Source organism: Candoia aspera, chromosome 2, assembly GCF_035149785.1.
Source record: "Candoia aspera isolate rCanAsp1 chromosome 2, rCanAsp1.hap2, whole genome shotgun sequence".
NCBI lineage: Eukaryota > Metazoa > Chordata > Lepidosauria > Squamata > Boidae > Candoia > Candoia aspera.
The window spans coordinates 160,544,421-160,561,266 of record NC_086154.1 but is presented as its reverse complement, the minus strand read 5'-3'; the positions used below and the strand labels follow the sequence as shown (position 1 = coordinate 160,561,266).

Sequence of the window (16,846 nt, the reverse complement as noted above, 5' to 3'; positions counted from 1 at the left end):
CCCTTATTTCTTTGTAGTGGAAAAATTTAAGTTTAAATATAAGTCTGAAGACTGCTTTGATACAACCTACAATCTGTTATAAAAATGAACGCTAATTCAGCATTCTGCAAAATAATAAACAATGGTTTATATAATTACAAATCATCTCTGAATTCCATAGTGCCTGAAGTAGATTGAGTTCTGTCTATAGCTTCTCTCTCTTAAAGACACAGACTTTTTAATAAATTATTTGTCTGGGGAGAATTGTGTCCATAGAGATATTAAAACCTCACTTGAAATGTAGCTACCTATATTGGCCAAAGTATTCAGTGATATTAATGAGAATTAATGAAGGAAGATTATCACAAGCTTACTTCAAATTATATTTATTTATTTATTAAATTTATCCACCGCCCAGTCTTGTTCAATGACAACTGTGGGTGGCTTACAATAAATAAAAGAATAAAAATTCTTTATACAATAGAATATAATAAATAGAAAATAGAAAATAGAAAATGTAAAATGTAAAACATAACATATAACATATAACATATAAAATCCAAGATGGTCATGATGGAATTTACGGGGGCAGGGAGGCAGGATGGTATCTTTCTAGCCACTTCAACTAATCTTGCTGTCTCTCTGATGACATGTTTCTCGCCTGGTTTTAATTCTGATTTGACCTTCTCCCTTTCCAAGGGATTCAGGGTGTTTTCTGTACTGTCTCAACAATTTTTATTCTTTTATTGTTTTGTTTGTTGCTCAGGTCTAATTACTTAGTTAAAGTTTATTGTGGCCATAGACCAGCATCCACAGTTCTACCTTTCTTTATTTAGGAGCTTTTGGTAACTACAGCAACAACTGAAAGAGAAATACAAGAAAATCACAGTTCGTCAGTTCCCTCACTATAATTAAAATGGAAAAAACAAAGAAATAGCATAAAATGAGTTCAATGAATCATAACATTCTGGAGTTGGAAGGGATCATCTAGTCCAACCCTTTGAAGCATACAGGAAAATTAATTAAATCATCTTTGTGACATGACTGCCTTTTTGGGGGGGGGGGTGCCTTTGAATCAATGTTGACTCCTCACAATTGCCTGGACATGTCCTTGCAATTTTCTTGGCAAGGTTTTTCAGAAGAGGTTTGCCCTTGCCTGCTTCCTAGGGCTGAGAGAAAGTGACTGGCCCAAGGTCACCCAGCTGGCTTCTTGCCTAAGGCAGGACTAGAACTCACCGTCTCCCAGTTTCTAGCCTGATGCCTTAACCAAAATACTGAACTGACTCCCGACATGACTGTCCTGTCTGTCTCTTCTTAAAAACTTCCAGAGATGGAAAACCAGCAAGCACTGTTGGTAGACTGTCCTTCTGTTACACAGATTTTAATGTCAGGAAGATTTTCCTTACATTTAAGCAAAATCTAAGTAGCTGCAAATTGTGTCCATTATTTCTGGTCGTAGTTTCTGAGGCAGTGGAGAGTAGTTCTTGATCATCTTCCCTATGACACTGTTTTATGTACCTGAACAGCGACATCACTTCTTCTCTCAGTCTTCTTTTTACACTTCAAGTTCCTTCAACCAATCCTCAGAGGACATGTTTTCCTCTTGCATCATCTTTGACACCCTCCTCTGAAGGTGTTCTAACATGCCAATATCCTGGATGTTTAGTGCTCCAACACTGGTCTCACCAATGCAGAATAAGGACTAAGCTATCAAATCTCTGCTAAACCAGTGAAGCAATTAAAAAATAGATGAACTCTTGCCAGTCAAGGAAAAGTTAAGTAAATCAAGTGTCCCTCCTACTTCCATATGCATCGGAACCAGAATTGGAGCTGTAAGTGGAGTAAAACACCTTTCAGAACTCTCATTTACTGTCTGGGTGGAACAAGCCCAATAGAGTGTTCCCTCCCTGCGCACTTGCTGATACAGCTGATCTTGTTAGAGAATCTTTCTCTTCTGAGTAAAGATCAGGAGGATGCCTTTAACTGTGCTGATTATAGTTGCTATCTTTAATCAAGTAAACTAAACTGCTTTCATGAAACAATCTCCTTGATACTTTTTCAGATTAACTGTCTTTATCAAAGCTCAAGACTGGTTCTTAGAATGGTTAAGCATGCTGATGGATAGCCATCTTCTTGGCTATCAGCATTGACCTGGTGTCAACTGAGTGACTGACCAGTACAGTAGGAAGAAAGAGAACTTTATTAGCACTACATCAGCCCAAGTCTATTCATGCTGCTTATGATGAAAACCCATGATACTTTTCAAATGTTCCCAGTGTGCATGTTCTGCAAAGTATATCTGTTATTTATGCCAAGTGAGGCAGCTGTAACTGACTGTGCTAACTGTGTGGGTAAAATGCCAACTGATACTATATCCAAGGCCTCAGTTTTATCTGTGACCTTGACAAGGCAAAGCCAAAATAAACAGCTTTTGCTGGTGGGCCAGGAAAAGAGTGTGATTTATTAGAGGTTAGCCTCATTAACTCCTTCACTGTTGTACCAAAGGATGAGCAATCAGAAACTTTACAAGGGTTAGGGAGTCTTAAAAAGATATTGTTAATCTGTGAAACAGCTGAACCATTTTCTGCTCACAGAAGTCTTTAACAGCTCAGCTGAGCTACTGATGTCTAGCAAAGCAATAAATTGAGATATTCCTCCCAAGAAGTCAAGAACCATTCAGTTTGGCAATATTCCAGTTTCAGAAATTAATCAAGAGCACAAAAGTTGACCACAGCACACCTACTGCTGTGTTGATATAAAGACCTACAAAAAGTTGTCAAGCAGACCCATTAGGGAGAGGAGCACCTGAATGCCAGCTGAACTAACAACACATGTGCTCTTCAACTTGGCAGAAGTTGGGTCTTTGATACAGTTTGATGAATCTGAGATGAAAGAGCTAGGTCAGAGAAATGATGACTTTTGGATGATTATAGCTTCCACTCTTATCCTGACCTTTTACCACAAACTACTGGATGGCATACTAGTAGCTTGTCAAATGCTGAAAAAGTATCCATAACAACATTCACTAGATTTGCAGGACAACCATAATACTGAGAAAAGCAGCTGCCTCCAAACTGAGCAATATGTCTACCAAATGGAGATTACACAGAGAAGATCCAAAAGGTTCCTCTTTCAATTCCCCCAGAGACAATTTATATGCAAATGGGTAACTGTCATCTTGAAATACTGCTTGCAAGAGCTGAGAAGGAATATAGCTTTTTCTATTGCTAAATTTGTTTTCTTCTTGCAACACATGCGATTTTGTGAAGATTTAAAATGTTTTAAGTTGTTCAGAGAGAAAGGCCACACCCACTATAAAGACAGGTAGGCCAAAGAGGGCCTGGACAGACCTTCTTATTTCATTAAAATCACAGTAAGGTATTCCCTCATTTGACTTTAGTTGCTCTTACATACTTTCTCAATTATCAGGACTTAGAACTTCCACCACAGCAAGTCTGTGTTCAAGAGGCCTAGAATAAAGCTAAAACATATGAACTTATATCCAGAAGCTTTTGTTATATTTATAGGGGATTACAATGCTGGGCAAAACAACTTATTCCTGCAGTTCTAATTAACAGTTACCTCCCCCCTCTTGAAAGAGAGTTTAAGAGTAAGCTGATGTCTATGAATAGCTTAGCATATAGCACAATTGTCTAATAGACTGGAGCTTTGAATATGGCAGCAAACATAATACAGTAGATTCTCAGTTAACCGGCACCCATGGGGATTGGTAGATGCTGGATAAATGTAGCTTCTGGTTGCTTGAGAGTTACTATTAAATTTTATTTAAAGTATTATTTATTCGATTATTTTGCTGGTTGCTTGAGAGTGAGTTCTGGTTAACTGAGAGTTTACTGTATTATTTCTTCAGCAAAGGATCGTTACCTTGTCGTGGTGCTGGAGCTTGAGCACCTCAATGACGCCATGAGCTAAACTGTGAAGGGCCACCCAAGTTGGGAAGGTCACAACAAAGAGGTCAGACTAAATGCGATCCCTGGGGAAGATAATGGCAACCCACCCCAGTATTCTTGCCGTGAAAACTAAATGGATCAGTACAACCAGAGATATGTCAGTATATCATCAGAATATGAGACCCCCAGGTCAGAAGATGGTCAAAATGCTACTGGGGAGGAACAGAGGATGAGTTCAACTAGCCCCAGATGTGATGACGCAGCTACCTCAAAGCCGAAAGGACGGCTAGCAGCCGACGGTGCTAGTGGTGAACGGCGAATCCGGTGTTCTAAGGATCAACACACCATTGGAACCTGGAATGTAAGATCTATGAGCCAGGGTGAATTGGATGTGGTTATTGGTGAGATGTCAAGATTAAAGATAGACATTTTGGGCGTCAGTGAACTGGAATGGACTGGAATGGGCCACTTCACATCAGATGACCACCAGATCTACTACTGCGGACAAGAGGACCACAGAAGAAATGGAGTAGCCTTCATAATTAATAGTAAAGTGGCTAAAGCAGTGCTTAGATACAATCCAAAAAACGATAGAATGATCTTAAAATTCAAATTCAGGGCAAGCCATCTAACATCACAGTGATCCAAATATATGCCCCAACCACAGATGCTGAAGAAGCTGAAGTAGATCAGTTCTATGAGGATCTGCAGCACCTACTGGACAATACGCCTAAAAGTGACGTTATTCTCATCACAGGAAACTGGAATGCTAAGGTGGGCAGTCAAATGACACCTGGAATTACAGGTAAGCATGGCCTGGGAGAACAAAACGAAGCAGGACATGTTGTTGTTTATTCGTTTAGTCGCTTCCGACTCTTCGTGACTTCATGGACCAGCCCACGCCAGAGCTTCCTGTCGGTCGTCAACACCCCCAGCTCCCCCAGGGATGAGTCCGTCACCTCTAGAATATCATCCATCCATCTTGCCCTTGGTCGGCCCCTCTTCCTTTTGCCCTCCACTCTCCCTAGCATCAGCATCTTCTCCAGGGTGTCCTGTCTTCTCATGATGTGGCCAAAGTATTTCAGTTTTGCCTTTAATATCATTCCCTCAAGTGAGCAGTCTGGCTTTATTTCCTGGAGGATGGACTGGTTGGATCTTCTTGCAGTCCAAGGCACTCTCAGAATTTTCCTCCAACACCACAGTTCAAAAGCATCGATCTTCCTTCGCTCAGCCTTCCTTATGGTCCAGCTCTCACAGCCATATGTTACTACAGGGAACACCATTGCTTTAACTATGCGGGCCTTTGTTGTCAGCGTGATGTCTCTGCTCTTAACTATTTTATCGAGATTTGTCATTGCTCTTCTTCCAAGGATTAAGCGTCTTCTGATTTCCTGACTGCAGTCAGCATCTGCAGTAATCTTTGCACCTAGGAATACAAAGTCTTTCACTGCTTCTACATTTTCTCCCTCTATTTGCCAGTTATCAATCAAGCTGGTTGCCATAATCTTGGTTTTTTTGAGGTTTAGCTGCAAACCAGCTTTTGCACTTTCTTCTTTCACCTTCATCATAAGGCTCCTCAGTTCCTCTTCACTTTCAGCCATCAAAGTGGTATCATCTGCATATCTGAGATTGTTAATGTTTCTTCCAGCGATTTTAACTCCAGCCTTGGATTCCTCAAGGCCAGCTTGTTGCATGATGTGTTCTGCATACAAGTTGAATAGGTAGGGTGAGAGTATACAGCCCTGCCGTACTCCTTTCCCAATCTTAAACCAGTCTGTTGTTCCGTGGTCTGTTCTTACTGTTGCTACTTGGTCGTTATACAGATTCTTCAGGAGGCATACAAGATGACTTGGTATCCCCATACCACTAAGAACTTGCCACAATTTGTTATGGTCCACACAGTCAAAGGCTTTAGAATAGTCAATAAAACAGAAACAGATGTTTTTCTGAAACTCCCTGGCTTTTTCCATTATCCAGCGGATATTGGCAATTTGGTCTCTAGTTCCTCTGCCTTTTCTAAACCCAGCTTGTACGTCTGGCAATTCTCGCTCCATGAACTGCTGAAGTCTACCTTGCAGGATCTTGAGCATTACCTTACTGGCATGTGAAATGAGTGCCACTGTTCGATAGTTTGAACATTCTTTAGTGTTTCCCTTTTTTGGTATGGGGATATAAGTTGATTTTTTCCAGTCTGATGGCCATTCTTGTGTTTTCCAAATTTGCTGGCATATAGCATGCATTACCTTGACAGCATCATCTTGCAAGATTTTGAACAGTTCAGCTGGGATGCCGTCGTCTCCTGTTGCCTTGTTATTAGCAATGCTTCTTAAGGCCCATTCAACCTCACTCTTCAGGATGTCTGGCTCTAGCTCACCGACCACACTGTCAAAGCTATCCCCGATATTGTTATCCTTCCTATACAGGTTTTCTGTATATTCTTGCCACCTTTTCTTGATCTCTTCTTCTTCTGTTAGGTCCTTGCCATCTTTGTTTTTGATCATACCCATTTTTGCCTGGAATTTTACCTCCAATGTTTCTAATTTTCTGGAAGAGGTCTCTTGTCCTTCCTATTCTATTGTCTTCTTCCACTTCCGCGCATTGCTTGTTTAAAAATAATTCCTTCTCTCTTCTGGCTAACCTCTGGAATTTTGCATTTAATTGGGCATATCTCCCCCTATCACTGTTGCCTTTTGCTTTCCTTCTTTCTTGGGCTACTTCTAGTGTCTCAGCAGACAGCCATTTTGCCTTCTTGGTTTTCTCTTTCTTTGGGATGTATTTTGTTGCCGCCTCCTGAACAATGCTGCCAACTTCTGTCCAGAGTTCTTCCGGGACCCTATCTACTAAGTCCAGTCCCTTAAATCTATTCTTCACCTCCACTGCATATTCCTTAGGAATATTAGTGAGCTCATATCTAGCTGATCTGTGGGTCTTCCCTAATCTCTTTAGTCTGATCCTAAATTGTGCAAGAAGAAGTTCGTGATCTGAACTACAGTCAGCTCCAGGCCTTGTTTTTACCGACTGTACAGATGTCCGCCACCTTTGGCTGCAAAGGATGTAATCAATCTGATTTCGGTGTTGTCCATCTGGTGAAGTCCATGTATAAAGCCGTCTCTTAGGTTGTTGGAAGAGAGTGTTTGTTATGCAGAGTGAATTGTCTTGGCAAAATTCTATCAGCCTGTGTCCTGCTTCGTTTTGTTCTCCCAGGCCATACTTACCTGTAATTCGAGGTGTCATTTGACTGCCCACCTTAGCATTCCAGTCTCCTGTGATGAAAATAACATCTCTTTTAGGCGTGTTGTCCAGTAGGTGCTGCAGATCCTCATAGAACTGTTCTACTTCAGCTTCTTCAGCATTTGTGGTTGGGGCGTATATTTGGATCACTGTGATGTTAGATGGCTTGCCCTGAATTCGAATTGAGATCATTCTATCATTTTTTGGGTTGTATCCAAGCACTGCTTTAGCCACTTTACTATTAATTATGAAGGCTACTCCATTTCTTCTGTGGTCCTCTTGTCCGCAGTAGTAGATCTGGTGGTCATTTGATGTGAAGTGGCCCATTCCAGTCCATTTCAGTTCACTGACGCCCAGAATGTCTATCTTTAATCTTGACATCTCACCAATAACCACATCCAATTTGCCCTGGCTCATAGATCTTACATTCCAGGTTCCAATGGTGTGTTGATCCTTAGAACATCGGATTCGCCGTTCACCACCAGCACCATCGGCCGCTAGCCGTCCTTTCGGCTTTGAGCTAGCTGCGTCATCACGTCTGGGGCTAGTTGAGCTCATCCTCTGTTCCTCCCCAGTAGCATTTTGACCATCTTCCGACCTGGGGGTCTCATCTTCTGATGGTATACCGACATATCTCTGGTTGTACTGATCCATTTAGTTTTCACGGCAAGAATACTGAGGTGGGTTGCCATTACCTTCCCCAGGGATCGCATTTAGTCTGACCTCTCTGTCATGACCTTCCCGTCTTGGGTGGCCCTTCACGGTTTAGCTCATGGCATCATTGAGGTGCTCAAGCTCCAGCACCACGACAAGGTAACGATCCTTTGCTGAAGGACATAGGCTGATAAAATTTTGCCAAGACAACTCACTCTGCATAACAAACACTCTCTTCCAACAACCGAAGAGACAGCTTTATACATGGACTTCAGCAGATGGACAACACCGAAATCAGATTGACTGCATCTTTTGTGGCAGACATCTATACAGTCGGTAAAAACAAGACCTGGAGCTGACTGTAGTTCAGATCGCGAACTTATTGCACAATTTAGGATCAGATTAAAGAGATTAGGGAAGACCCACAGATCAGCTAGATATGAGCTCACTAATATTCCTAATGAATACGCAGTGGAGGTGAAGAATAGATTTAAGGGACTGGATTTAGTAGATAGGGTCCCGGAAGGACTCTGGACAGAAGTTCGCAACATTGTTCAGGAGGCAGCAACAAAATACATCCCAAAGAAAGAGAAAACCAAGAAGGCAAAATGGCTGTCTGCTGAGACACTAGAAGTAGCCCAAGAAAGAAGGAAAGCAAAAGGCAACACTGATAGGGGGAGATATGCCCAATTAAATGCAAAATTCCAGAGGTTAGCCAGAAGAGAGAAGGAATTATTTTTAAACAAGCAATGCATGGAAGTGGAAGACAACAATAGAATAGGAAGGACAAGAGACCGCTTCCAGAAAATTAGAAACATCGGAGGTAAATTCCAGGCCAAAATGTTTATGATCAAAAACAAAGATGGCAAGGACCTAACAGAAGAAGAAGAGATCACGAAAGGTGGCAAGAATATACGGAAGACCTGTATAGGAAGGATAACAATACCGGGGATAGCTTTGATGGTGTGGTTAGTGAACTAGAGCCAGACATCCTGAAGAGTGAGGTTGAATGGGCCATAAGAAGCATTGCTAATAACAAGGCAGCAGGAGACAATGGTATCCCAGCTGAACTGTTTAAAATCTTGCAAGATGATGCTGTCAAGGTAATGCATGCCATATACCAGCAAATTTGGAAAACACAAGAATGGCCATGAGATGGGAAAAAATCAACTTATATCCCCATACCAAAAAAGGGAAACACTAAAGAATATCCAAACTATCTAACAGTGGCACTTATTTCACATGCCAGTAAAGTAATGCTCAAGATCCTGCAAGGTAGATTCCAGCAATTCATGGAGCGAGAATTGCCAGATGTACAAGCTGGGTTTAGAAAAGGCAGAGGAACTAGAGACCAAATTGCCAATATCCGCTGGATAATGGAAAAAGCCAGAGAGTTTCAGAAAAACATGTATTTCTGTTTTATTGACTATTCTAAAGCCTTTGACTGTGTGGACCATAACAAATTGTGGCAAGTTCTTAGTGGTATGGGGATACTGGATGCTGACTGCAGTCAGGAAATCAGAAGATGTTTAATCCTGGGAAGAAGAGCAATGACAAATCTTAGTAAAATAGTTAAGAGCAGAGACATCACACTGACAACAAAGGTCCGCATAGTTAAAGCAATGGTGTTCCCCGTAGTAACATATGGCTGCGAGAGCTGGACCATAAGGAAGGCTGAGCGAAGGAAGATCGATGCTTTTGAACTATGGTGTTGGAGGAAAATTCTGAGAGTGCCTTGGACTGCAAGAAGATCCAACCAGTCCATCCTCCAGGAAATAAAGCCAGACTGCTCACCTGAGGGAATGATATTAAAGGCAAAACTGAAATACTTTGGCCACAGAATGAGAAGACAGGACACCCTGGAGAAGATGCTGATGCTAGGGAGAGTGGAAGGCAAAAGGAAGACAGGCCGCCCAAGGGCAAGATGGATGGATGATATTCTAGAGGTGACGGACTCATCCCTGGGGGATCTGGGGGTATTGATGACCGACAGGAAGCTCTGGTGTGGGCTGGTCCATGAAGTCACGAAGAGTCGGAAGCGACTAAACGAATAAACAACAACTGTATTATTTATTCGATTTTTTTTGCCAGTTGCTTAAGAGTGCCAGTTGCTTGAGTTCCAGTTAACTGAGAGTCTACTGTAATGGGGAATATACACTGTGGACCACCAAGAGTGCTAATATTACAGATTACTGTGATGTTTTCTATGACTTGTTCTGATTCAGTAGCTCAAGTTAATGCTGTCTGTTGACCTGACAGTGACCATTCCCCTTAACTTTAAATGTGGGCAAACAGAATGTGTGTCTATATATTGAATCTTGCCAATAATTCATGCTAAACTTCATAGATATTCATATGATCTTGGTACCCTTCAGTTCCTATTTATTGATCTGCCCTAGAGATATTGAGTTCATTGAGAATAAATATAGTACATATTCCTTGGCTATCTTTCTGTCAATATGAAGTGGTAATCTTGCTCTTTCATCCTGCTGTTCAGAAAGGGACATAAACTGTTTTGTTAGAAAAAAACTGAACTAAAATAGGAATTTAGTAGTTTTTCCATCTTTTGTGCTCTTTTTGTTAGCAACTCAGCTGGTTTACTGATTCTCTTCTCTTCCTTTTACTCTGAACATATCTGAAGAAAACTTTCATTATTCTTGCCATTTTTTTTCTTTTTTTGCTAACCTCAGCTCATTTTGTCTTTAGCTTTTCTGACACAATTTCTACAGTGCATACATTGCAGGGGCATCCATAGCAAATGGAAATTTAATCAAAATGGCAATGCATGCATTGTGATATCATAATCAAAGCTCCTCTCATAAGTACTTACATACAAATGCAAAAAGGAGGAATTTGGTCATTTGCCTCCATTGGTAGGAAATTGTAATTCCCTGAATTGTACCAGGCTCATCACTTTAATCTTCTCTGGTTTTTCAGCTTAAGGTCTTACCTGAAAAAATGTGATGTCTGTCAAAAACATCAATTGTTGTGAATGTATATAGAATCTCTTCCAGATATTCCAGCTTCCATGATGGCTCAACAGAGCCTTTTTTAGGTTGTCTCCCCTTCAGTCTGAACATTCATCAATCTTTTCAAGTATGGGCAATAGACTATAAATAATCATCAAAAATAGATTAAAGAAACTTTCATGTCGACCACTTTCAGCCAGAGGAAGTACACCTTTAAGAAATCAATGAATGTTAAGTAGTCAGTTTTGATTACTGTCAGGCTTCACACTAGGTACAGCTATAAATCTTGGCTCTCCAGACACAACTCCTTATTCAGGTCTGGGCTTATTTGGCAGAAGACTCACAGACACAACTCAGCAAGATTCGGCTCTTTATTGCAGACAAGAATGTGAAGCATCTTTCCTTCCCATCCCATCCATACTCCACCACAATTATTTCATCAGTGCTCAAGCAGGACAGGTTGTCATAGTCCCTTTTTGAATGAGATCGTCCTGTATTTCATACGACAGTCCTTTGTACTGATCAGTTAAGTTTATTTTGTTCCAGTCCAAATTTTGAGCTAATACACAGTTGAAACTCACTAAATACTTCTGAACCGAATGCTTAATCTGTTAGAGGTAACAGATTTCATAGCTGGCAGACACTTGCTTGACTAGATCCTTGAAGTTAGCCCTCAGACATACTACAAAATTAATGCAGTTATCCAAGAGAGACTGCCCATTTTGTAGTTCCATCATTAGACTAACCCTACTTGAGCTCAGTTAGTGGGAAAATCATGTCTCATGGAGATGTATAATTCACAGTGAGCTGTAAGCGGACTTGGATTTTCATATTTATCAAGCAAGGATGCAAATACTCAGTGGCTGCTCTGGCTGCTTCAGCTACAGTGCAATGTCTTGGGCTGGGGCTTGAACAGGGGCCACATGTTGGGCTTGCTAGTTTTTATTGACACATCTAGGTAACCACTTGGGTCTGATACTGGAGCAAGGCATTGGCCACTTGATGAATTTAAAGGCCTTTTTCCTGCGGTGATGGGAATAGGAGTGAACCATTCTAGCCCTCAGGCTTCACATGAGGCACAGCCAAATCTTGACTCTCCAGACAGGTAACCCCTTATTTAGGGCTTAGCTTGCTCAGTAGAATGCTCATAGACATGATTCAGCAAGACTGGTCTCTTTACAGCAAAGAGTAACAAAGCCATATACACAGAAATGTTTCAACTGCAGCACAGAAATTAAATTCTAGGCCTTTTCTTTCTACCGTATCCAGTCAATAGATACTTGGCACCTCTCTTGATGGCTTTGGAAGGTGCCTTATCTATGTGGCCATAGCGGTTCTCTCTAGCATGGGAATCGCTGGTTCCTATCTTGCCAGTTTCATTCCTTACAATTACAGCTGCTGTTACAGACTTGTGGAACTCCATTCAGAAAGTTTTTTAGCAATTTCAGATACAAAACTCTCCTTCCATCTCTTTTGGCAGAGAAAGCTTTTGGCTTTGTTTTTATCCTTGCCTTCTACAAGCACTGGCTCCAAACCTCCACAATTAGTTTTATTTCCAGAAAATATAAACTGACCGATGAGTCTAAGAACAAGGATCTATAGTCTCCAAAACTAGACAATTCTGTAACCCACCATGGCTCTGGATTGCACTTGTATTTGGTTGAAGGATGAATCTATCAAGAGTAGCATGGAATGAAAGGTCTTCTGATGACCATCTCTGATTTGTCTGGGAATTGAATTTTGAGCACCTAGTTTGTCTGTCTGCCAGTCAGGCTCACCAGCAAGATTTTAGCAGAATTTTCTGGACATTTCATATGACTTGACTTGTACTTGGCTCAATACTCTTTGATATATGTACAACACAGTATGGCTGGGTAATATATATCTTATTGCATATTAGGAAGGAGCCACTAATTGCCTTTTATCATCATGAAGGTATAGCTTTCCACATTACACTTGCTGTAGTTTAATTCTGATTCTTCTTTTCTTCCATCCTTCCCATAGTTTCATACGTTATGCCCTGCCTATCTTTGCCTTGAAGCTGGATAACTGTTGGATACTGACATAATTGACATCTCTGCCCTGAGAAATTCTGGCTCAATTTAACTTCCATGTTGTCTACAGTAAAACCACATTAACAAACACTAGACTTAAGTTTATTTTGCTATCCCGTGCTAGGTGAGAACCCTGTCTCGGGTAAGAAACCTCCTTCAGAATAAAAACTAGTTTAGGGAGTAGAATTTCTTCCTCCTTTTTTTTTTTACTCCTACAGCTGGCATAAGAATCACTTTGCTTTTTTCTTCTTCTTAACTTGGTCTCTTGGAAGGGTAGGGAGACCTAAGTCTGGCAATGGTATTTCCTCTCTTTCATCCCTCAGCCCATGTAATTCTGTGTCCGCTGAGTCTGCATCCATTGATGAAATTTAGTGTGTGCCCTAGTGCCCTCCTCACAATAGTCAAGAAAAGTGGTAAAAGAAAAGCCACTAAGCTCATCTTCATGCGGACCTAGCATCCCTAATCCCCCAAGGGGCACTATGCAACCTTGGCTGCTATTTGAGGTTGTGGCCAATTCTCCTGGGTCATCAGAATGTTCCAGCTCCCACCAAAAGGAGGAAATAAGAGCACCAAAGCTAATTTCTCATAAACCATGTCAAATCCTGGTCACACTACACAGTCTTAACTAGGAAAATTTCCCTAAGTTTCTGAGGGCCATAAAAGTCCACTAATTTCCTTGAGGCTGTGCTGCCAGCTCATTGAAGGGTTGCGGTGGCATATGAATGAACAGTTCTGTACTCCATCTTACTTTCAGTGTATGATTGCAGGAGTGAAGAATTAAAAAAAATAATGATTTTTTAAAATAGCCATGAGTGCAAAATTTACCAAAGACCCTGTTATTCTACTAGTAGGTATGGCAGGTCTAGAAGCAGGTTTATTCCCCCCCTCCCACTTGCAGGTGCACAAGATAATTTTGCGAGGAGGAGAGGTAAACATGGAAGATTAGAGATGCTGAATACTCTAAAGGAGTCCCTGGAAAAAAATGTATAAATTTCAGTATGTAGATAGTCTTCTGAAAAGAAAAATTCATAGAGATTCTTTCCTTGTTATTGTGATTAACATGTAGAAGTTTCTGTAGTTTATGTCAAGTATTATCTTTATTGCTCTCCACAGAAGGGTTATTTGTACATGCCATATAACTGAATTATTGCTAATAAACTAACTTATATTAATGTGCAATAGTTCTATATTTGAAATATGACAAGTACTGTACTCGCGATTTATAATACACTCCAGCCATTGTTGTGGCAATATATCATTAACATAGACAGGCTTTATATTACTGCAGCAATAAATGAGTAATGCTATAAACACCTAGTGGAGATACACTATATATCACACCAGTTTACCTTTTTAAATACATATGCCATTGAAGATGCAGCTCCAAAAACATTGACTCTTTGTGTTTTATTCTTTTGAGCATAAGAAGCACTAGGGGTAGGGACAGAGTGCAAGCCAGAGATGAATCCTTGTTTTCCTTTCCCCTGATCAGAAGATGGACAACCTTCAGTGCCTGCTTGATCTTGTTGGGAAGGGAGACAGATGGGCCTGGTTAGTACTTGGATTGGAGAGTCCAGATTACACCAGGGCTGTGGGCTAAATTGGGAAGTTGAAAAAACATCCCAGAAGAAGGCAGTGGCAAGCCACTCCTGTACTGTGAAGAAAACAACATATTCAAAGTGGCCATCAGGAGAGGAGATCAGCTTGAAGACAGTATTTACCCTCAGAAGTCTTCCTTTAAACCTGCTTCCTACAGTACTTCTTCCTTCTTCTCCCCTAACTTCCATGATGACAGAAAACTGAAAGCTGTCATTTACTTTGGTGAATTCTGTCCTCATGAAATCATCATGCGCAATCACACTTGGCATGGAAAGCATGGACAATCTGTACTGTGAAGAAGTTTGTCTCTACATAATTGCTATTCTAATCAAGCAAAGAGAGACACTGAATTAGCCAAACAGTTCTGGTGGGAAACAATCTGTGAAGTGCTGCCACCATCAGGAAAAAAAAATAGCATTCTCTTCCAGGGTCTTGAAACATGTTAATAATGTAACCCAAAATGCCTATCTCATTTTTTAAAACATGGGATCCTCTATGGCGAGAGAAAACAAATTTCCCTCTTGTTCTCTTTGTTTTGATAATACTGTAACCTCTTTCAGATTCTGGACCTGGACCAAGAGAAACTGGACCCCTGATTTCAGCTGAGGCCTTAGGTCAGTTTCTCTTTTAGGAAACAGAGTAAGTTGGTTACTTGATCAAGTTCAGCTACAGCCACCCTCAGTGTGGTAGAAAATCAGAGATGCCAGTGATGTCTACTCCTGCAAAGATATCAAATACAGGTAGTCCTCGTTTAGCTACCACAATTGGGACCAGCAACTTGGTCGTTAAGCGAAGTGATTGTTAATTGAAACCATGACTGTGCTCATGATCTTAGTGCAGCATTTCTTTGCTTCACAGATTCACAAAGGTCATAAACGCAAGGACTGGTCATAAAGTTACTTTTTCATCACTGTCATAACTAGGAATGGTTGCTAAAGAAGGCAGTCACTAAACGAGGACTACCTATATAAAAAATGATCTGCTGCATTCCTCTGACCCCTAGCTGCTCAGACATCTGTCTGCATAGAGTTCTGCTCCCCTTCCCTCCTATTTGTTTTATTTTACTGTTATGTTTTTCCCTGGCCCAGGGTCCCAGAAAACACATAGCTTTGTACTTCCCAACTCATTCAAGATTCCAAAAGAAAAGCTTTAGAACAGCTCCCCACTACAATTATTGGCCTTCCTTCAGATATGTTGAGACCATATGCCAATATTTTGAGTTGGCATGGATATAAATGTATCTGTGCTTATCCATGATTAACTTAGCTAAGTTTACTCCACTCAGTTTTGAGGGTTCATATGGCACATATGAAGCTATAGGACTTTTCTACAACTGACTAACCACAACTTGGAGATGCCCACTAATCATTTTTAGAAGATAGGCTCTCCTGACTCAGTCTTTGTCTCAGCCCTAGCCTATTGTGGAAGCAGCCTAAATTTGTAATAGCTGTTCAAGTTTTAAAGTCGTCTTCCTCTGAGGAAGTCTTGGCATATGAATGATAACCATGCCTCAACTCACAATCGTGGTGATGATGTGGTGAGGGGCTGGCTTCTGCTGAGCTCCAGTTGAGGCTGCTCTAGCATACTCCCTCTCCTCCAATCCCTAGGAACTGCTTCCATGGCCATTTTGACTTGGGCTGCAAGAGAAACTGGACCCCTGATTTCCACAGAGATAACTGCTCACGTAATGCCTGACCCACACTCTGCTTTATGTGGGCTACTTATATGCACATGTTCAGTAGTCTTCCAAAACGCCTGTAGACGTGCTCATAAAAAAGGAATGCTGGTTAATTTAAACTGGGAGAACTATGTATTGCTGGTTCTGTCCCTAATGAGTATATAAAGTTTCCTGCTGCTTCTGCCAATAAGGGGTTTTGTACAGCTATGCTCTCTGCTGGTTTTATCACTTTGGGAGGGAGGCAGTGCCCTTTTGCCAATTATAATGCCATCTTGCATACTTCATGGAATATTTCCAGGGGCTGCTGACTGCAGCCTCTCATAGCCAGTGCTATCATTCCCTTTCAGCAGCTACTGATCTGTGATGTTCTGCCTGTTCCCCATTTTAGCCCAAGTGATAGGAAGCTTGGTAAACTTTTATGCAAAAATAGCTCAGCTGACAGCTTGGTGGGAAGGGAAGGGCCGGTATGAAATAGGAGGGAGTTCCCTCAATGTGCCATGTGAGATCTCGCACTTACCCCATACCCCCATACTCTTCACTTGACCCACCAACCTGTTGGCTGGGCTATTTGTGGATCTGGTTCTACTGGTCCTCCAGAAGACCAGGAGATCCATGTTCAGATATAGCCCAAGTGACAGATTGCCAGTGTGGAGCATTTCCACCCCAGTGACCTGCCACTCAGACAATCTGAAAGTTAGTTAAATCCTCTGTCCCAGGAACCCACCAATATTTGCTCATGCCTGCCCCACCACACATGAAGGAGTGCAATTG

The 16,846-nt window shown here is 41.3% G+C and overlaps 1 protein-coding gene across 3 annotated transcripts in view; it reads right to left on the bottom strand.

Annotated features, from left to right (window-relative positions):
- The window catches only part of FBXO40 (F-box protein 40), a 35,995-nt gene that overhangs the window by 17,796 nt on the left and 1,353 nt on the right, over positions 1-16,846 (bottom strand). Inside the window, exon 2 of one of the 3 annotated variants that reach the window (XR_010067285.1) lies at positions 15,005-15,116. The exons of the other annotated variants lie outside the window; for them this stretch is intronic. The gene's annotated coding sequence lies outside the window, so the exon portion shown is untranslated. Of the gene's footprint in view, positions 1-15,004; positions 15,117-16,846 lie in introns of those variants that run through there. 3 annotated transcript variants of the gene reach the window in all.